The sequence below is a fragment of the Aythya ferina genome, assembly GCF_964211825.1.
Source record: "Aythya ferina genome assembly, chromosome: 4".
NCBI classification, from domain to species: domain Eukaryota; kingdom Metazoa; phylum Chordata; class Aves; order Anseriformes; family Anatidae; genus Aythya; species Aythya ferina.
In genome coordinates this window covers 10,898,624-10,921,718 of record NC_140300.1, presented here as the reverse complement: position 1 = coordinate 10,921,718, position 23,095 = coordinate 10,898,624, and the positions used below count along the sequence as shown (strand labels likewise).

The 23,095-nt window shown below is 38.4% G+C and overlaps 1 long non-coding RNA gene across 1 annotated transcript; it reads left to right on the top strand.

The window, feature by feature from the left end:
• Window positions 1-14,916: 14,916 nt before the first annotated feature.
• Window positions 14,917-22,482, top strand: LOC311436404. Its single transcript, XR_014692818.1, has 2 exons — window positions 14,917-15,028; window positions 21,976-22,482. It is a non-coding gene; the product is annotated as an uncharacterized lncRNA (long non-coding RNA).
• The last annotated feature ends 613 nt before the right edge of the window (window positions 22,483-23,095 follow it).

The window sequence follows — 23,095 nt, the reverse complement described above, 5'->3', positions numbered from 1 at the left end:
GTTGCCCACAAGGTAAACAATAATTTTTGGGTCTATACAGCCTGGACAGACAGCCTTTGTGCTAATTTTCAACTTCCATACACATTAAATTTATCTAAGATGCAATAGGCCTGTCCACACCACAAATGATTTTTTCCCAGGGATCACAGTGATTACGTACCTACTCAATGCTGTTCTTCTCTAGCCAAACAAGGGTCTTTGCTGAAAAGCAGGAAATAATCTGTATAGCTCTTCCACTCTTTTAGCTTTATAATCAAAAAATGAAACCTGATGGCTTCCTGAATGTGCTCTTTCTCCCCTCTTCTTTCCCTTTCATATGTAGCTTACATGGCTTTCATCATGTACTTTTTAGGGTGAATGGAAACATCATACAGGAGAGAGCTGGGAGGGTTGCAGGCAGTGCCTGGTAGCTGTCAGCAGGCGGACAAGTGGGTGTAAAGACTGACCTGCCAGGGGCAGATTTGACATGGAAAGTCTTCCCTTTTTAGGTTCTGCTTGGATTAGGTAGGTGAGAATAAATCAATTGTCACCTGAGGTATAACTAAGATTATGGGAAGAAATAGCCAAACTCTGGAAACTTCATAGAGTGCAGCTGTGTCCTTAATACAGCTGAGAGAGGTACGTGGGAGAGCAGGAGAACTAATTTGTTGGTAAACACTTAATGCTGGAATTACGGATGGAGGAGGATGAAGTTTTAAGCTAGCTAGAAACTGCCAAGGGACATCAAAATGTATTTTATAAATTGAGAGCAGGCTCAGACTTGTGGGATTGAGACATCCTGTGAATCTGACTGCGAGCTTGCTTTTCCTATACGGTGTAGATGAAGCCATGATGTCTGCACTAGGGGTTGTTCCAGGACAATTACTCAGAGAGTGAGGTCCTCCAGTGAAATACCTCCAGGTATTTATTCTGTGCAGACCAAGTTTTGGAAATATTTCTTGTTTTAACTATGTTTTTCAGGATTCTTTTTTCTTTAATGATGTGTTCTGTCTGCACAGTGCTGGCAGCCTAACTTGTTTTTTTGCTCTACCCTTTCGTGGTTTCAGCAGAAGTAAAGAGCAATACAAAAGTCAGCAATAACAAATAGCTCAGGAATGGAATGGCAAGAATTAAAGCAGTTCCCATTTGGCTGTCAAGCACAGAACATGGATCAGAGATAAGTGTTTGCTTTTATATATATATATATACACACATATATATATATATATATATAGCTATATTAGAGTGTAGCACAGAGAATTTCATGTTTGCCTGTAAAAATTTATGCCTTAATTAGAAAAGCAGCCCCTCTCCTCCTCCTTGGTATTTTGGTTTAAATTGCAAGGAGTGATGATTTGAATCTTATTTCTCTTCATGAGGTAAACAGCTAAATGAATACTACTCCAACAACACTGAGGAGTTACTGTCAGAGTGGAGTTGCCCAAAGTGGATCTGTAAGATACAGAGAAAGTAACCCAAACTGAACAGGGCGTGTTGGGCAGCAGCAGGACAGCTGTGGGACAATCCCTTCAGGCATGTTTTTTATTATGGGTACAAAACATCAGATCAGTCTGCAAACCCACCAAATGCAAATTAAAAAATACTTCTCACTCTATAAAATGTAACTATTGACAGCCACCACAAAACCAAGGAAAAGTACAAAGTCATAACTCTTTTTAAATAGCTTTCACATATAGAGATTTAGAGATATATTCTTCTTTGGCCTTGAACTCCAGAGAAGAAATTCAGTCTTTTCCTGAGATCCCTTTTCTCTGGGATTGCATAATAACTGTAGTTCTTTCCTGCTTCACTGCCTCAGTGTACCGGTTACCTTATAGACAGGAATAGCTGCTGAAGTCATGTCCTGGCTGCCTTATAAATACCCACTGCATCCACTCACTGTTATACTTAAGTATAACTTATACTTCCCTTTTTTTGTGGGTGAAGGGAAAAAAACCAAAACCTTATACACAAAGCCAATGATTTATTTTTAGTATATTTAAAATCTTAACAGTCTAATCAAAGAGTTATCACTAGTCCAGAAGTCATTGCTGAGTCAGAAAACAGACACATTACATGCATACCTCTGACCCTTCCCTGCTGTACGCTCATCACCTCCCTTGAGCCCAGGTCCCAGGTTGGTGGCTTCAGCCCCAGGGAGGTGGTGGTGTGCTGGGGAACCACCTCCCAGGTCCTTCCCTAGTGCCCTGGTGGGGTCATTTCTTCCCCTGCTTTGCCAGCAGAAGTGTGATGTTGATGATTTCTTCCTCCTCACTCCAGGCTCCCAACAGGGCTATCTTTATGCATCTTCTGCCATGCCTAATCTCTTCTCTTTTGTCTTTGCAGGCTGTAATGTCACACTGCATGTGTATATCCCGTACCTTTAGTATCTTGCCATGTTAGATACTTGCCTTTTGTTCATTATGCTGTAGCTGAGGCCAGTTTTGCACAGTTCCCAATCCAGGTCTTTAATGTGGTCATGCCATGAACCAGTGTGGGAGGCTCACATCCTGCAATGTCCAGCACTAGCCCATGACCTCTCTGTTGTTATCCCTGCCAGCACTGCTTTGCACCCATCCTGGTCATTCCTACAGTCACATTGTGGCTGCTTTCCTCTGCACAACATGGTTAGCTTGGGGTCATGAATATTTCATGTTATACCAGATAGCTACTTATTACTCCCAGCCACATAAAAATTATGGTAATACTCAATTACTAGACATGGAGATTATTCAAACAAGTTGGGAATTAGCCACCTGGTCATTAGAAAAATTGCTGTTACAGCTACACGAGCTACACCAAACCTCAGATAAAGCAATCTTGCAAGGTTAGTGGGAGGTCTGTGGCCTGTTAGCAGCAATGGCAACATGGCATTTACTGGGCTACAGGGCTGCATCTAGTCTTTCAGCCAGTATTATTAGCTCTTGCTGTTTTGCACTTTCTTTTTCACAGCAAAATGTCATATTGGCAGGTTCATCCAAGAGCCCTTAAATAATTCAAGAATGAAGTGAATGTTCTGTTAAAAATACACACATACAAACTCATCTTAAAGGCAACTACTTGCTCTGAAGACAGTTCTGTGATCATTAAAATCCAGTTACAGTGGTGTTGGATGACTATAAGACAGTGATAATGTTGCTGTTGCAGAGGCAACTAAAACCTTTCAAACTTCTTCTTGAAGGGGGTTGTTTGGGTAATTCAGGATATCAAAAAGCCTCTTGCCTTAACACTGAGCCACAGCAAGCCCCACTCACAGCAATCTGGGTTAGAAAATGCACAGTAATTCTGCTAAAGCAATGACAGGTCAGGCTTAAGGGGCTCCAGCTGCCACCCACCATCTGTACTGGTATGAGGATGCTCTTTCCAGACCTTGGCCGAAAGTCATCCTCCTCCCCTAATGTCTATTTTTCTTTGTGTAGCTTTGTGGCATACCCCAAACTCTGAAATGACTGGTATTAAAAACAAAACTAAACCAAAACAACAACAAAAAAGCCACCAACAAAACAAACCAACAAAACCCCACCATCATTTAAACTGAGGAGGTGCTGATCTTTGGTAGGAAGGCAGGGTGAGAGTGGTGATGGGAAAGGAAAGGGACTGGGGCTGACCACTGCCCAGCTTGTCTCATCACCATGTGGGTGCTTTGCTTGCTGCTGTTAATGGTTTTTAGCCAAGTCTGATCAGTTTGACTGAATGAGGTTAGGGAGCAGCCAGCTGAGCAGTGTATGCCAGGTGATTTGAAAGGGTGCCAGTTTTTCCCAGGGAGGTGATTGGGAGAATGTAATGCTGAGCTGGGGGACACAGATGAGCAACAGCTAAGGAGAGGTGCAACCAGACACTCCAGCTAAAATAAAAAAATCATCAATTAGAAGCTCAGAATACAGGGGTCATACAAAACACAGATTTAGTAGAAAATACTCAAATTTCAGTGGTCTGCAGCAGAGTGTATATATATATATATATATATATTATTTGTTGTGGACAGTTGTTTTTCACCATGAAGTGACTACAGCACATCAAGGGCTACACGGCAGCTTCTGCAATCCATTCAGATGGAGACACAAATTATAATTTGTAATTATATAAACTCATAATATTAGCTTGCACAGGGTAATCACATGCTTCAGCAGCTGGTAATTGGTGCTTGTCGTGAGCCTCCAGGTTGCCATTGGGAAATGGGGACTGGCATCGCTCCTGGAGCAGCTGCAGCTCCTATGGAGATTTGGGGTCATCTGAGATACTTTTAAGGGGCGGATGTGCCCCTGTGCAAAGGCATGGGCAAACTCCAAATCAGTGAGACCAATATGCATCAGAAACATTTAGAAGTCAGAAAGCAGTCTCAAGAGAAAAAAAAAAAGTGTGCTCATATAGTCTCTTCTCTCTCTCTCTCTCTCTCCCTCTTTTTTAAAGACAGCCTCCTTTTCTACAGCTGATTTATTGTTTTTGAACCTACTGAACTGTGCTGAAGCCTAAATTCAGGATGAATTTATGAGACTGGAGACATACTTGTTTCAGTTTTCAAGGTGTTAAACCTCAGTGTTTTATGATATAAATATACTATATACTATCATATCTGTTCATAAAGTAACAATGTGATATAAACATTCTACTTTTTAATATAATGATTTATATTACTTTTAATTTAGTGTAATAAAAATAATTTTATATATGTGTAAACCTAGATACTTGCTTCAAATTATTTTTATTATTATCAGCCTCAAAGAGGTGAATTTTTATTTCCCCTATTACCATAATTCTATTAAACTGTCATCATGAATTACTGTGAATTAACAATTTTAGATCATTATTTTAAGTAATGATTTTTCATTCGCTCTTTCTCTCTCTCTCTCTCTCTCTTTTTTTTTCTTTCTTTCTTTTTTTTTTTTTAAGAGAAAACATATATCACCTCTTGTTGGGATAGTTATCTCAACATGCAGTGGAATGTGAGAAGTAAATTTCAGATGTATTTATTAGGAATGAAAAAGCATTTTGATTTCCTCTTTCAGTTGTATACAATCTTGAAATTTGCTGGAAAAGCTGCATGACAAAAATAGCAGTAAAAGGAAGATGCTGGATAATGCTTGTAAAGTATTCCAAAGTCCTCTTGAACAATTTTGTGCATTTTATTGAAAACATAAAGAACACATTTTAATACATTTCCATTAAAAATTAGTTAAGCCATCATTTTAGTTATCTGTGGTTTACCACTTCTAAGACAATACATTAACAAAAGGAGAACATTTTCTCTGCTTCTTGGATAACCTTTGCTGTAGTGAAGACCCATATTATCTTCATAGCAGAGGTAATCAGCTATGACTGCTGGTATAACATACAACTCAACCATATTTTTCAAATCTTCATGAAAGACATGCTTGATGGGTATGTGAGAAATCAGGAAAAGCAACTCTGTCTGGTGGTGCCAGCAGTGCAGGTCAGCTTTGGTGGCTGGGCTAATTAACTGCATTTAGGGCACACCTGTCCTAGTTCTGCCATCCAAGCCACCACCCCACTCTGTCACATATAGAAATGCCTTGGACATCTCTGGCCATGGTCACCGTGCTCACTGCTGGTGCTGTGCAGAGTGGTATGCGTGCACAGGGAGCAGCGAGTCCAGCAGCTAAATAGCTGGGACAGGATCAAATTAGTGTTTCTGCTGTGATATTTTGGATGGGTTGTTAAAAGCATCTAATTTACTCAGATACATGCTTTAGAAATTTATACTGACAGTTTGGTTTTCATAGGTGATGAATTAAGTGGCAAAAGATAGCCACAAAGTCTGCTTTCATAGCTTGTGAGATGCACCATGAGTTTTTTGTTTGTTTGTTTGCTTTTGTCAGTGTTACTGTCTGCTTGGATTTCTGACAATTGTTTTTTGATTGTGAGGTATATGAAGTGTAAGTTATTTTAGCATCACAAAACAATACCAGCTGCACCCTCAGTAAGCTGAACTTCTGATACCTTTTTTTTTTTTTTTTTTTCTGCATGAAATTTCTTATTTCTGCAGTGTTATCTCAGCAGTCCAATCTGCGAAGGCAGATTTTTTTTATTTATTTTTTTTTTTTTCCTTAAAGCAATGCCTTTCTGGCATCGTGACAAGCATTCTGTGAAAAATGCAGAACTGATAAAAGAAAAAGAATTTATTTACTGATAAGCCTGTTTCATTATTGCTGTTTTACCAGAATGAACAAAATTACTTTGTGAGCTTGAGAAATAATGTTGTTTAGTTCCTGAAAAGTAGAGCAAAGTAGGGAAATCACTGCATTAAACACAAGTCGCTATGAGAGAGCTGGGACCTGTGCTGAAATATTATAAAACTCTGCTTTTTAGTCACTCAGAGCTGGGGAATTTGACCAAGACATTTTTGTTTTGGTGTTTTGCTGATCAGGAGGGCATTACTTATAGAATCATAGAATATCCTGAGTTGGAAGGGACCCTTAAGGATCTTCAAGTCCAACTCTTATGTCTGTATGGCACAGTGTGACTCCACATTGCCTGTGCCAGTCCCTTACCTGGGGAGCTTCAACGCTTTTCTGGACAAATTGAGGGGAGAAAAAAAAAAAAAATAAGTGAAGTGGTGTTAACAGAATCACAGAGTATCCCAAGCTGGAAGGGACCCACAAGGATCATTGTTCCCAGCTCCTGGCTCCACACAGAACCACCCCAAAATAAGACCCTATATCTGACAGTGTTGTCCAAGCACTTCTTGAACTCCGGCATGTTCAGTGATGTGACCAGTGCCCTGGGAAGCCTGTCCCAGTGCCCGACCACCCTCTGGGTGCAGAACCTTTCCCTAACCCCCAGCCTGACCCTCCCCTGTCCCAGCTCCATGCTGCTCCCTCGGGTCTTGTCGCTGTCCCCAGTCAGCAGAGCTCAGCGCTTGCCCCTCTGCTCCCCTCATGAGGGAGCTGCAGGCCGCCATGAGGCTTCCCCTCGGCCTGCTCTGCTCTGGGCTGAACAAACTAAGTGACCTCAACTGCTCCTCTACGTGTCTTGCTCTCCAGACCCCTCACTATCTTTGTAGCCCCCCTTTGGACTTTCTCTAATAGTTTTATGTCCTTCTTATACAGTGGTGCCCCAAACTGCTCACAGTTCCTTAGGTGAGGCTGCACCAGCATAGAGCAGAGTGGGATAATCCCATCCCTTGACCGGCTGGCAGTGAGTGCTGTGCATGATGCCCCCCAGGGTAATGGTTGGCTCTCCTGGCTGCAAGGACGTGCTGTTAGATCATAATCTAAGTTTCCAAATGTTCCCAATCAATCTGCTAATCCAGGACTGAAGGGTCCTTTTACAGAATTCATGTAAGCAGCCTGAGGAAATCTGTCTGTAGCTGATAGTTTGTGGATGTCATTATCTTGAGGCTAAACCACATACTTAGGTCACATACTTTCTTCACCTACTTTGTGCAAAGACAGCCCAGCTGAAATAGCCCTGAAATAGATCAGGTTATCTCAGCTGCCTGTGCACTGTAGGGGATGAAGAATAATTAAATGATCCATTAATAGATTTGGGTTGTAATTAAAACCTTACTTGAATATGACTGTGACTATGTGATTGTGTCTTAAACTAACATGTCCTAGCTTATATATCTGAGCCCTGAGATGCTTTGGCAGTGAAGTGTCTTTCCAAATCTTGCAGAAACCCGTGTGTTGCTTCTGGATACTACTAACGCTGTTATTCCTTGAGCTATGTCCTGTACCTCTTCCACTCCTGTCTGATGGGTTCGAGTGAAAATCACAACTCAGTGCACTATTTTGGGGCAGTAGAAGCCAAAATCTGTTTCTTGGCATTTGTGTCTATGTAGCATGACAGTCTTATACAAAGCTGGAAGAAACGTTGTCTCTAATGAGACACTGCTGCTCATACCCTGTGACTTCCCACCACAAGAACACATTATTCTGTTTTTACAAGGCAGGGATTTCAAAGCCCGTTGACTTTTTGGTTTCCTTCTATCTGCTGCTTTATTCTTCCGAAGCTCTCCAGGGACTGATGTCAGTCGTTCATGGCAATGACCTTCTTGTTTTCAATTTTCTGTTGCACGAAATGTCAGTATGGGAAAACCTGAGCTTTGCTGGTGCTGTTGTGCAATTTATCAGGGGTCCATAGCAAGGAGCCTTCTGCAAGCTGGAATGGTGGCCCACAGCAGGACCTCACAAAGGAGCATCCCCATCCATGACTACTTTACGCTAAATCATACTGTTTCACACAGAACAATTATTTCTATGACTTTTTTTCTTTTTTTTTTCTTTTTTTTTTTTTTCTTTAGCTGTTTTATTCTGAAAATTTCATCTATTCAAAAGAAAAAAAAATAGACAAAAAGAATGCCTTTGAAGCTAACCAATGGTATTCTAGTTTTAACAGAAAATTAGTGCGTGGTGAACTGTTGACAGCAAATAATTTGTTCCTTGAATTGAGCTCTTTTATGTTTCCCACTTGCCAGTAAACAGATGATGACAATAAAATCCAGAAATGTATATGTCACTCATACACAAATCAGCAAAAGAGTATTTTATGTGGATAAAAAACAACCCAGAGATTGATTTGGCCATGAACTGTATCCTGCAGGACTGTTTTGCATGGTTACTATTCTCAGTTACTATGATTTTTCTTAGAGACACAGGTACCTTACATCCTCTTCCTGATGAGCAGGGTCTGATGCAGATAGATGTAGCTGGAGAATTAAACTAATTGCCAGGAAGATGTGCTGAAATAGCAGCAGTAGCTAAGTAAAATTCATATGCTAAGAAGGCTTCTTGAAATAAATCTAAAATAATGTACCTCATTTAAGTTTTAAGTGATTTTTTAAAGTATTAAATGCTTAACTCCTATCAACATGATTACAGCACCTATTATAAATGCAAAGTTTAACACTGGTGTTAATAATGAGAGAAGAGTGTTATTACTGGTGTTATGGTTAATGGGACTTCTATTAGAGAGATTTTCAAGAACTGGCTAGATAAAAGCCTGTGAGGAATGATTTAGGATGGTCTTGCCTTAGCATAGACAGATGCACTGGGGAAATTTCTGTTTTCTGGGAGTCTTTCTGCAGAGAGGAGATTTGTATACACCAGGTCAAATAACAGAAAGCCTGGACACAATGATCCAGGTAAACCATGCTGAGACTGCTAATAGTCAGCCCAGCCAGAGGGGCCAGTTGGGCTTAGGATCGTGACAACTGCAGACAGTCCTCAGCCAGAACAAATGCTGGGTGCCACTACAATGAGTTCAGTCTTACTCTCCGATCCTTTGCAAAGCTCTCAATGAACTTTTCATCCCTTTGTTTAAAAAAAAAAAATCAACTTGGCCAATGAACTAGGATCGTTTTTGCATGTAAAATAATAGCTAATACTGGCATTTGAAGACAAGATTGTTATCAAATGAACAACTACTGCAGTTTTCATACTATGTTTCTCATTATGCACTTATGTACATTTAATGTGGATCTCTCAGGCTATGACATATGCCTACAGCACTAAATATGTTGACCAGGATTTCTCAAAAGAGTAATTTTCTACAGAGTACTTCAAGAATGAAGTCTGAAATCATTTTGCTGCTCCTATCTTAGAAAAAGGGACAGACTTTTTATTTCATAGAAGATTAATGTGTAGTCAGAAAGAAGAGAATGCTTATATTTGGATCATTCTTCACAAGCAAAAAGCTGACTTTGTTTCGCAGTGATTGCCTTTGTTTGATAAATAGTTCCTGGCTGAAATGGAATACGTAAATATTTAGGGACATAAATAACTCCGTCATGGTAATGACTTGTAGACAGTGATATATCAATGCTATTATGGAAATTTGTGTTCAGCATCATAAACAAAGGCTAAGCACTATAATGTAGGAGGGTATTTCAGTATAAAAATTCCAGGGAGCAAAAGTTTTTATGTACATGCTGCAGATTATCATAAATTTCCGAACTTTGAGGTGGTGTGAAAGAAACTAGGTCTACAAGGGTTCGTACTCCATCTGCTCCTGCCTTGGAGCTGCTCTGAGTATGGTTGTGAGAGGACAGAGTAGAGATAAGTCCTTAGTAAAGAAGTTATATCAGATGGGCAAGGAACTGCCCCAGGGAGAGATGTTAACAGGCAGTGTTAGGTTAATGGAAAAGAACCCCTTTGAGCAGCTAGTGTTCATTGCTGACCTGGGCTGGCTTTGTGCAGCTGAAGCAAAATCATGGGGAAAACTAGTACAGAGGTGGATTTGGGTATCAGTTGAAGAACTGGATGGCTTGTCAGGCTGGGGAAATGGGAAGGGACTTGTACTCCATCATGGAGAACCCAATACCACAGGGCTGGCAATGAGACTTCTGCAGTAATCATCCACTGGAAAAAACAAAGTGAAGAAGACATATTTTTGGCTAAGGGTGATTGAAGGCTGCTGTTGTGAAAACACTTACATTGCCTCAGAAGAAAAAAGTATTTTGATTAGGGATAGAGATCAGAGATGTTGTAGGCCCTTGTGAAACTTCTTGTACATCAAAAATTCAAAGAATAAAAGCGATAAAAAGTGGATGTGTAAGACCTGTCCTTTGGAGGGCTCTTCTCATGTATTTTACACATGGAAAACTAATATCAAGCAAAAAAAAACAACCAAACAAACAACAACAACAAAAAACAAACAGCAGAACTACTGACGAATTTCAGTCAGGACGTAGCTGGAGGATTAAGTTAGGAAGCAGATAAACTTATTTTAATTTCAGGTTTTGATGTCTGCCTTTTAAACAGATATTTTAAAGATCTCTATGGCAAAAAGAAAAAAAAATAGACAGCAAAAAAAAGCCAACCTTGACCCGGAATTTAAATTATTTCTAATTTTGAACATTTAAAACTAATTTCAAGCAGTCTAATTTATGGGTATCCTGTGCATTGGCTACACTATGACACTGCAGTCTCACATTCTTAACTTCTAGTGCTTGATTTTGCAAATGTCGGAATAGTTTTAGCACAGGTTTTGTTTATTTGTTTATGTTTTGGGTGTGAATGTATGCAATGTCTTTAAATGTATGTTACCATCTGGAAACAGGGATGAAAGCCAAAAAAACACAGACGGCTCTCTTATAAACTCCAGCCAGGGCTTTTCAAATCACATCAAGGCTTACTGATTTATTGAATACACAGTTGTTGAATACCATGAAGCACATGGAGCCTGAGGAATGGTGAACTTTAGAGGAGATTTTAAAGGTTCTCCAGGGATATTGAAATGAAAGTGCCTTCCCTACCCTGTTCAGCAAATTGTGTACACTGGGTTCAGACAAGTATTACTGACTGTGTTTGACCTCTGAAGATTACTGGTTGTACTTGGGATGTACTTTCACATTTCCAAAAGCCACTGTGAGCTCTCTTTCTTTTCAACAAACCTTCTCATTCCACTTTTCAACAAAAATTAACGGGAACCCTAGAGTTATATGTTTATGTAAAAAAGCAGATTTTTTTATTTTCTCATTCTGAGAATACAATTATCAGAATATATGATGTGTCTTAAAAGTCAGAATTATTTTGTTAAATAAAATAGAATTAAAAAAGAGGATAAGAAAAAAAAAAAACAGGATTTATTTCAGATTATCTTAAAACAATGTGTGCATTGTTTTCCAGCAGCTGTATGCACTCTTTGGAGAATCCAGTAGCCAAACAAGATGTATAGAATATATCACACAATAGTCCACTGCTAGAATAACACTGCTTGAAGTTGCTGTTATGTCTGTTGACTTACCAGAGCTGAGCAGTTTAGACAGAAGACATAGGTCTCTGTTTATGTGGAGCATAGGAATACATCTTTCTTTTAGTATAAAAGCAATTTTGAACTTTTGAACTTTGGTTGCTAATTTATTCATTTGTCATGTTGCCTTTCCTCTCCAGTGAAAGCAACATGTGTTCAGCTTTTGAACATGACCATGTGCTGTAGAAAACTGTGGAGAATATATATATACAGTGTCTTTCAAGAATTTCTGGGCTTTTTTCATTTATTTATTTATTTTTATTTATTTATTTATTTATTTATTTATTTATTGTCTTCACCTCTGAAGAGAATAAGTGGTTTTGAGTTCAAATAGCCAATTTCATTTATTCTCCACCTACACTGTTGGCGCAAAGCTTCCTTTCTTTTTTTTCCCCACACTTGTACTAACCTAAATAAGGGATCCCTGCATGAGCAGGGGGATCTGTGATTAAGCTTCTCAAAAAAAAAAAATAAGTGTGCCAGAGAAAGCACACCATGGGGATGTGGACTGGGATGGGAGATCCAGTATCATGTAGGGCACTGCAATTCACAGCCCCAAATAGATGAGGATATGTGTGAAAAGTGCCCAGCTGTACATATGCCAAAGGACACATTTTTTCCCCTACCCTCTGCTTTTTCTCACGTGGTGGGGAGAGGAGTGCATCTGACCCAGCATGGCACCTCCCTGCACTTGTGACCTATAGTCACCATCAATCCAGGTTAATCAAATGAGATGTGTCTTGCTGGAAAATTATCTTACCCAATAATTTACCATCCTTTTCTTCTCTGTCAAATGGCATTGTTTGCTTTTCTCCAGGATTTATGCAAAAGCATAAAGGTATAACCAGAGTTGTACTGTATGTGAATATGGATGCAAACAGTCATGCAGTGGGAGGTCAAAGTCACAACAATCCTATAGCGGCTGGGGCCCCACACCTCAGGGTTTAGGGAAAATTATTAAATCAGACTATAAAAACAAATATAAAGGTCTGAATTTTCAAAACTCAGTGAGATTCTACTGCATTTTAATATAATTTTATCAATATTAATAAATGAAATTTTTATCGATTGTATTTATATTACCATAGAAATTCAGTGTGTAAAAACTTCAATGCAGCAATCCTTAGAACACCTCCAAGACACAAGAGTTACTTCTGTCAATGGACAGCCAAAGCCAAGATGCTGCTTGTCCTGTGTGGCAGGATCACCTGCATGGTCTTTTGCAGCAAGTGAGGAGCATAACATATATCTCCAAGAAGTTAAAAAACAAACAAAAAACCCTTAATGTTGGAGTGTTTTTTTTTTTATTATTATTATTATTATTTTCTTTTTATTTTCTTTTTTAGAGTAAAAGAGATGATCCATGGTAGGCAGGGAAAGCCATCATTTTCTAGGCAAACTCCCCAGAATTTTAAAAAGGTACTTAAGCATTGACTATAGTAAATGGCCTTAGGAAAGGAAGAGCAGCAGTAGCTGAAGAGAAAGGTAATGAGGGAAAAGAAAAGTGAAACAAACTAGACCTCTGCTAAAAGGTTTACGTGTAAGACCCAACACACTACCGAGAGATGAAACACATCAAATCACTGCACCCAATAACTTTATCAAAGGAAGCAATGTAGTACAGAAGTTGAAAACACATCTGGGGTGAGGGCTGAACAAAAGTGAAAGAAGCTCTTTGTACTTGCTGCCCAAGTTGGTGGTGTGTACCCATACATGGGCAACCAAACAAAAAGGGAAACATCTTCTGTGGAAGGGAAGACTGTGCAAGGGATGTGAAGTAATTTCTCATAATTGTCCTTCTCATTCAGCAGTGGTGCCTATCAAAACGATGTTCTCTGGCAGGATGAACAACAGACCCCAGCGGGGAGTCAACGTCACTGTGCCTTGCTTTGGGAGCAGTCTGCTCTGGCAGAAATTATGGTCCCATCCATCAGCACTGAGCCTGTTCTTTGTCAAAAATCTCTGTGCCCATGCACAGAAAGGTCCAATATAAATACTCTGCATAGCAGTTCCCCAGCTTTCAGTCTTTGTCCTCTGAAGTATAAGTTTTCCCATTTTGAGGGTTACATTGCTACCATAATTGATGGTGAAATTTCAACACATGGGAATGCTGCAGCTAGCACTAATTTAGGTGGTGAGGGTACTGACAGATGTGCAACTACAGCAGCATGGCTGTCAAGAATTTGTTTTCTGTGGCCAACATAGGAGGTGGTTTTGAAGAAGCCTGCGGTGTTCAGGTTTCCTTTCAGTTGGCATCTGGCTACCCTTTGTATATCTACAGTTAGCAAGTTGTTGCATAGCATTTTGTGTACATTTCCCTTTGCTGCTTAGCATTTTCAGTCTTTAAACAGACAGCCATTTTTTAATGGGTCTCAATGTACAAGTAATCTGTGTACCAGAAGTAGAGATGTGGGTTGCGCAGGGAAAGGAGGGTGAAGAGCAGTTCTCCTTCAAGATAATTCCAGGTTTTAATGATTCTTTATTCCCCAGAATGACAACCTCTGTATAAAAATAGATTATTTACTTTTTTTTTTTTTTTTTTTAATGATATGAAATTGAATCACATCATATTTGCCCTAACCATTTATGTAAAGAAAACTATTGTTACATCTCAGCTATCAAGACAAAATATTTAATATTGCTTTCTTTAGCCATCAGGGAGGGTTGTTGTTGTTGATTATTTATTAATTTTTATTTATTTGTTTTTTCATTGCAGAGAGCTGAACATATTTCTGATGGATTTAAACCAGCAGGTGTGTATTTTGGTTGTTCAGTTCACACACTGGTATTTATAGTTTCTGTTAGACTAATAATGAATCTTTGAAGAAGCCCATCTGTTAGGCTGCACAGACACAACTTTGAAGACTTTAATTTCTTTTGAATTGCAATATTCTCAGCTGCACAATGAAAGACATTTTTTGATCAGTCCACAGCATTATAACTTTTCTGCCAGGCTTATTGTACTTACAAATGTCTGATTTGTATGCTCATGGTGCCTAGAATATGCATTACAGAGTAACCAGTGTGGAAGCTTCACATATTCTCATGAGACCATCCCAGTCAAAAACAGGTGAAAGAGGGTGGGCAAACATCCCCTCAGATGGTTACAGGCTGTTCTTGCCTCAGCCAGCTGACACTGATAAATTGGCACTTGATAAATTCTCAGTAAGTGAGGATGTTTCATGAGGACTTAAAAATGTGTCAAGGAAAACAGAATGGCTGAGTCCAGAAGGGTGAGGGTGCATTGCTGGTTCATGGCCATCTTGGTGCTCACCAGCCCTGCCTGGTTCTTTTCTGCAGAGCTGCTTTCCAGCTGTAATGATCTTATTTCTGCCAGGTAGAGTATTTTCCACTTCTTTTTATTAAATTTTATGAGGTTCCTGTTGGCCTATTTCCCTAGCCCATTGTTGTCCATTTGGACAGCAGCATAAACCAAACCTTCTGTACCCCTCTTCCCTCCAGGACCATACCCTGTGGGAGTCTGCAAAGTAGGCCCTCAACAGGCCAAAATGAGGAGCAGCTTTTAGATATACAAAGCTTGAGCCGTGTAAAAGGTTTAAATTCAACTTTAGCTATAAGTCCCTGAAATGGTGGATAGTAGCTCTAGGGAATATGACGACTCTCTTGGCAGAGGGCTCAATAAGTGAATTTTGTTCCTGTTATTGTTGGTTCTGCTTCTGAAGGCCTGACGATTTTCTACTCTCTCTTTATTCAGGCAATATTCAGGCAATACTCTCTCTTTATTCAGGCCAGACAACGCAGTTTCTGAAGAACTTCTGACTCATGGGGTGAAGCCTGACATTGGGCCAGGATGAAAAAATTGGGAAAGTCTTATGTGGGAGTCTGAGAATTGCTTTCTCTTCTGAGGGAAAATCTGGTTATATTTGCCCTATGTTGTAAAAGTAGAATAATAAAGAGGAAAATGGGCTTAGTTAAAATTGACGTTGCTGTGATTAAGCAGAGGTAAGTTGTAGGAAAAAAATACTGATGCTTTTGAATAAGTCCATACATTTTCAAATGACTTGTTTTTACATTTCCTGAAAGTAAAATAAAAGAAGAACAAACACCAAACAAATGAGAAGAAAACATTCTGGTTTAGTTGAGTGGCAAAGAATTTATGGTTATTTTGTTGAAAAAAAAAAAAAAAAAAAAGTGTCTTATTTCAGGCCAATCTTTTTTCTGTTGTTCAGTCATCAATCCAACAATCTATTTAATCCTAAACGTCTCACTGTTCTTCAAAAACTGTGTATGTCTGAAAAAAAAAAAAAAAAAAGAAAGAATATTTATGATTCATTTATGGTATATATTTTTTTAATTTTACACTGAAATATAAAAGAGCTCAAGTGATATAGATCCAATTTACCTTAAGAAGGCTTATGTTTTTACTATGGTGAACACTACAGATATACAGGACTTAGACAAAAGATAGTATAGGCTCTCACAGATTAAAATAAAAATACATTATTTTAGTACAAATGATGTGGACATGCAAGATGCATATTGGATGTTGAATGCAATTGGTTTCCTAAAGAAAATTGGCAAGTGAAGCATAAGAGCTACAGCATCAGAGCCTCAAGAGAGCTCCTCTGCTGTACCTGCTGCCAATGAAGAAGTGTTATCTTTCACATTCAGACCGTTTATTGTATTGGGCAGTCTAATTTTTACTCTGCCAAGTGATGAATATTCTTTTGCTTCCTTTGGGAGACTGTTTGACAGACTAACTAATACTCTTGTCCTCATAATTTTTTTCTTAAAAATCACCTCTGCTTTTCCTTTTATCTGTTATTTATCATTGTACCATCAATGATCAATTCGTTTCCGTTTAGATAGTATCAATCTACCCAGCTAAATTTGTAGAGCCGTTTATTTAGGGAGTTCTGCTCTATGAAATGAAGTTAAGCAGGTGTTTCTTTTCAGTGGTCTGATTTAGAGAAATCTTTCAAATCCGTCTGATTTAATTTCTACCAAGTTAAATTCTAATATTTTTCCTTCTTGATATTTTGAAATTTCTTTTCAAGCAGATCATTTGAAAACTAATTTCAAATACAGGATTTCTCTATGAAAGCTATTATTTGTCTGGACAATACCCACAAGAAAAGTTATATGAGGCTCTTTTGCTGCAATTATATTTCATCTAAGAGATTATCCAAGATACTCGAGAAACACAAAGCAACTTTGCATAGCTTTTGCCATATCCTTTATTCCTTCTAAGCACTTTCCAAATGATATACAAAATATTATTCCAAACATTATTTCCAAATGATATTTCTAACAGTGTTTCCTTGCTAACTGTGCTATGCAACAGAGGCATGTTCTGCATTGTTCATCTCTTTTGCAGTACAAGTATTTTATCATTCAAATCCTTTCAAACACTGTCGTTTCTCTCCTTTACATTCTCGGTCACATTTTAACACACAAACTGATGTCCACAGGCATTTGGATGCACACACACTGCGGGCAACCTAACTGTCCAACTTCTCTTATTGCTGGTAGTAGAAAATTTCATGTAATATTGTGAATTTCCCTTATCTACAGAGCCTGAGGAATTGGCTTATCTTTTATTGACTTTTATTACCTGTTGCACTTTTATCTGTTGGGAGGGTAGGATATAGGTAGCTGAGCAATGGGATTCCCTGACTTCTCTTTCAAGAAAGTGGAGAGACAGAGGAACCAATGCAGCCAGCAACTAGAGACCTAAATAAAGTCATGAGGGAGATGGGTTAAAATTCCTGTTATAGCAGACCATACATGTTATATATCTAAGCCAGTGCTCTAATCCAAACAGCAAGTGAGGCATGCATTTATGCATTGGTGTCAATTATGCTCTGAATTTTCACAGGTGTTTAAGAGAACTGGGACACCCAAACTCCATATTGGCCATGGGCTGTTCTTATAAAACATAAAACTTAGTGGCAGTTACACAGATTGTGCTCTTTGCCATCTCCTCTCTGTTGCCATCTTTGATGTATTTGTTTTGAAGAGGTATTTTTTCTATGAACATTGAATATTGCTATATTTATAGGATTGCTCTCAGATAATTAACTTTTTTATTTTCTCAAAAAATAGCATTTTAGAATGCTATTTCAGTCCGTATGGACCTTTTAAATAAGGTAGTGTTCAAGACCGCAACTTACCAACTAATATTGTAATGTTTATAATTGATTCAGATTCAACAGTGTCTTTGGTAACATATAGGGAGGAAAATCCAAGTGGTTTATGTACCTGGAAGTTTATAGTCAGATCCAGCTGGACGCAGAGTACAGCCATAGACAGTAAAGAAAAGCAAAACAAAAAGTAGCAGCCAGGCAAAAGTCTGAGCACTTTCATAAAACTGGCAATTACATTCTTTCCCTTTCAGTTGCAAACCTGACTCATTTTTACCCTCAATTAATGTTGAGGGGTGAAGCACATACTTAAGCAAAAGAACATTCTAGTTTGAAAAGTTTTCTTTTTAATTGACTGAAATTTTCATACTGTTGGACACTTTTTTTTTTTTTTTTTGTAGAATATTAGTCCACATTTCAGCAAATATGAATCATTAAAGCTCCACCAGCTTCAGCAGGAAGAGACAATGCTCAAATTGATTTTGTTGAAGGATTGAGTCTAGGCCACTGCTATGAAATTGTAATTTTGAAATTAGGCAATCTTGGCTAAAATACTATGTTTTATTTCTCTGGTATACATTTAATTGATACAGTGGAATCATTACCTTTTCTATTATTTTATTCAGGTGGCTTTCATTCCCTTTTAGTTACATTTCAATAATAATTCCCTCTGCTTTATGAATTTGGGTTAAACCTTAACTTGTTTGCTGCTGCACTGTGGCATACCTGTTTGCAGCCTGTAAGTTAATGTCATTACTTTAAGAGCAGCTGTAATATGAATGTCTCCTAACACACCAAATTGCTATGTTCAGAAGGGTTAGTTGAAAGCCTCAAATTAGCATAACATACAGATGGCCTTCAATAAGGAGCAATAAAAGGGTTTGTGGTTCAAAAGTAATTTATGGCTGAAACTGTTGTCCCTGGCAACACACCTACACACTTTGTGGAATGTATTACTGTTTCATCTGCCGGAAGGGAAAAAAAAGAATATTTAATGAAAATAAAGATAAAGTATATTATTAAAAATGGGAGATGAAAGAAATTGGATTAACATAGTCTTTCATTATTTTTGTTAATCCTAATCAAGAGTTATCGTAGAAGTATCTGATAAGTTTTAACTCTATATAGTAGATGTTCTATCTAGAGAAGAGAGAATTAGAGGATAATAATTTAGGTCTTTAAATAACATCCCCACAGGAACATATCTTGAGGTGTTTCTAGATGTCCTTTTTTCTTTTTTAAGATGAAAATTCAGAGCTGCTTTCGACAGTTTGTAATTGTATAGCTATCAATTTTCCTTTGCAAACCACAAGATAAAACATTAAAAGTCGTATAAAAATTCATGAAAGATAACAATTAAAATTACGAGCACAATGGTGACAAGGAAAGGTTATTACTGAAGCTGTTTGATAAGAATATGTTCTCTCTCTGCATTTTTTTCACCTGGAAATGCCAGATTTTCTAGACTGAAACACATAAATATTTACCATGTGCTCCTGATAGACATGCGATAACTCCGTCTTGAAGCTTGACCCCATCATTTGCTATGTGTCACCCACTGGGTCTGTTTCTAATGCTTTAAAACTCAGCAACTTTCAAGCAGCAACAAATAAAAGTAAACAGAAATCTTGCTTGTATATTCTTTTGTTTTCCATTGACTTCTCCTCCACACCACTCATTCTTTCTTCTCCTATCTGAGTGGTTACAGAGGTTTAAGTTCTAACTGGCCTTGCACAAATATTTATTTCTGGGCATTGGACACACTGTCAATAGATAAATCTCATGTCTGGGCACAGAGGCTGTTCCCTGAGGATGCCCAGCAGACCTCCAGCTGCTGGGAAGCTGTGGGATCTTTCCCTTGTTTTCCAACTAGACAAAGCTTGGGAAAAACATGGAAGACCTACATGGAAAACCCAGGTGTTTGTCAATTTGTGGAGAGCCCCCTCTCTTCTGAAAACAACAAAAATGAGGTTCAACAGAGTCACAAGAGAAATATGATAAGGAAGGTATTGTGGATTCACACAATTTTTATATGAAACTGTTTTTTGTTTGTTTGTTTGTTTGTTTTTGTTTTTTCCAGGTCTGGACAATTCTTATAAACAGACCTAAGTTACAAGGATTTTTAAGGTATTTCTGAAGCTGATTTTAGGAGTGAAATTGGAACACAACTAGGAAAGGGGAATCTGATCACTGACCCCATTCTCCCAGCCACACCATATAACACCTCTTAGGCAATTGTACATATAATGTGCTATAAATACATATTTCCAACATATCAGAGATTATATTGCTCTTATTATATCTTAAATTTAGCTCGAGTCTTGGTCCTTTTGCGCCGTTTAGACCAGACCTTTTGCTCTTAGGAAATTTCATGTTGTTTTTTTTTTTGTTTTGTTTTGTTTTTTTGTTTTGTTTTTTTTTTCTGGCCTAAATACATTCAAGATCTATTTATAGTATCAATTTATGTGTGTATTCCTGTGCCAGTATTATACTTCAATAGAGACTGCTCTTATCCTGTCTATATTTATATGATGATTGCATCCTATTTTCACCTTTTATGTTTTGAGACTGAACAAACCAATTTGCCTGTCTCCTTTCATGTGAATGACTCTCTTTACCTCTAGACTTTCTAGTACGCTGTTCTCACAGTGGACAAAATTACAATATTTGTAAATATGGTGTTAAACAGTAGTCAGGATTATTTTTCTACTAAACCCAGCAGGTTAGACAATGTACTATGTCACCATTCATCAAAATTCGTGTGTAGGCAAGTATGATCCAGACCTTTTTTGCTTTTAAAAATGCTTAATGTTATAGAAAACTTAAATATTCTTTCTCTGCCACCTCAAATTCTTAAATGGATTTTTTCAATGAAAGGAGAAAATAGTTCAAATGCTGTTGGAAAATGTTTCGCTACCAAATAAATCAGAGATGGATACTGTTAATCGATATTGGAAAGTTTAGAGGAACTGCAGATCAGCAAAGCTTGGAAACCACCCTGATATACTGGTTCGAAAAAATGAACTCCTTGATTATGATCTGAGTAACTTCACAGTCTAGCTAAAGAATTTTTAAAGGAAATATTTTAGAATCCATTTATAATCAGCCAATTGATTAATAATCTAATCAACATTCTCAAGTCTTGGAAAACTGTTATCAGTGAATAAGTGATACCTAGTGAAAAGTATGAAAGGGACAATTAGCAACTAAGAGTTAATTAAGAGTAAATATGAAATCCAATACATGATATTAACATTTGCTAACTAGAAGAAAAAGAATAAAGTTGTTCAAAACTTTAAAAATGCTATAGAAATGTGTGTAAATCTTTTATCATTTTTTCACTGAAAATTAAATTTAAAATCAAAATACTGAGTATTTATGTTTCAATTTATGTTTTATGTCTGATTTCCCTTCCCTTCCCTTCCCTTCCCTTCCCTTCCCTTCCCTTCCCTTCCCTTCCCTTCCCTTCCCTTCCCTTCCCTTCCCTTCCCTTCCCTTCCCTTCCCTTCCCTTCCCTTCCCTTCCCTTCCCTTCCCTTCCCTTCCCTTCCCTTCCCTTCCCTTCCCTTCCCTTCCCTTCCCTTCCCTTCCCTTCCCTTCCCTTCCCTTCCCTTCCCTTCCCTTCCCTTCCCTTCCCTTCCCTTCCCTTCCCTTCCCTTCCCTTCCCTTCCCTTCCCTTCCCTTCCCTTCCCTTCCCTTCCCTTCCCTTCCCTTCCCTTCCCTTCCCTTCCCTTCCCTTCCCTTCCCTTCCCTTCCCTTCCCTTCCCTTCCCTTCCTTCTTCCTTTCTTTCCCTCTCCCCCCACCCCCATTTCCCCTCTGATAAGCCTTTTAAATTTCCCTGCTACAAGCAAGACAGTGAAAGAGAAACAGAAATGTGGAATAAGTATAGCCCTGCAGCCTTCAAATTTTGGACAGAAAATTTATTGATGAAAACTAATATTTTTTCATTAGTTTAAATTAATTCATTAACTTGTTTGAAACTTGTGACTTTTGTAGAGTTATTTATTACTCTAAGCAGCTATAACAAGAAGGCATAAATGATTTAGTTAACTAATTATGTTCAACATGTGTAAGCTGCTGATCCTAAAACAGGGATTCATATAATAAACTCTACCAGTCACATATTAATGACCATTTTTAACATCATTTAAACTTTTTTTTTTTTTTAATTATTTTTTAGATTAAAACTATCTGAAATTTCCAGAAGCTGTGTCTTTCATTTCCTCATTGAACTCAGGATAGTGTGAAACTGTGAAACTGCCTTCCGAGAACTCCAATAAAAGCAATTTTATCACAAAGACATTTTAACCAAAAGAAACCAACAGTGAAAGATCAATCTTTAAGAAGTCCTCTTTGTTCTCCTAAATGGCATTATTATAGGAGAATTGTCCCTGGGAAAAAGTTCACAGAAGACACCCCATCACATTTCTTCCAGATTTTCTATCAAATAAAAATGCAGTGGCAATAATCATGGAGTGGCTGCATAGCTGTGTGTGCAGGGTCCTTTGGACAGAAACGTCTGCCTTCATGGTCTTAAGAATGAACAATTCCTCATAGAGGGGGAGCAATTTGGAGCACTTGCAGTTCGGGTACCTGGTGAAGAGATGTTCATGTTTTTAGCTACAGCCAAAGCCTGAACTGTCCTTCCAGGCAGAGGTTAGCCTTTGAGGATATCCTTGGTGTCCCTCACTTCTGTTCTTTGGAGGCAAAGTCACACTGGGAGTTTTGCTGAGCACTGAGGCTGGGGAGGACATGATGGGGTGCTCCCAGGGAAATTGGGAGTGCAGAGGAGGGGGTCTGTCAGGAGCAGTCCCTCAGCCAGCCTCAGTCACCACAGCACCTTCTCCTCCCTCTCCTTGAAGGCAGCCTGAAGCTGTCTGTGCTCTAAGCCTGGGCTGGCTGGAATGAGACTATTCACTGGAAGTTCCCTTTTGCTGCATTTCACTCCCACTGCTGTTTTGTCTTCATTTTTTTCCTCCTTATTTTGGTGGTATAACATTGCTTAGGAGGAAGATTATTTTTCTCCTCAATTTCTCCTAGTTTATGTACCTTTAAGGCTGGCAATACTACAACAATATCTATAACAATCTTCCATGGCTTATTTTTGACATCTGCAGTTTTTACTTGCCCTGTGTCAGTCTTCATCTCCTTCCTTTCCACTTTAACATTTCTTCTATCAGAAGAGGTCTGTGCCTCTATCAGTATGGTCTGTGCCATTCATTGTAACACAAGTCCTTAGCACAGTATGATTTGTCAGTGGTAGCTGTAGCCATACAGTAATGTTTCCTGAAACTGGTGAA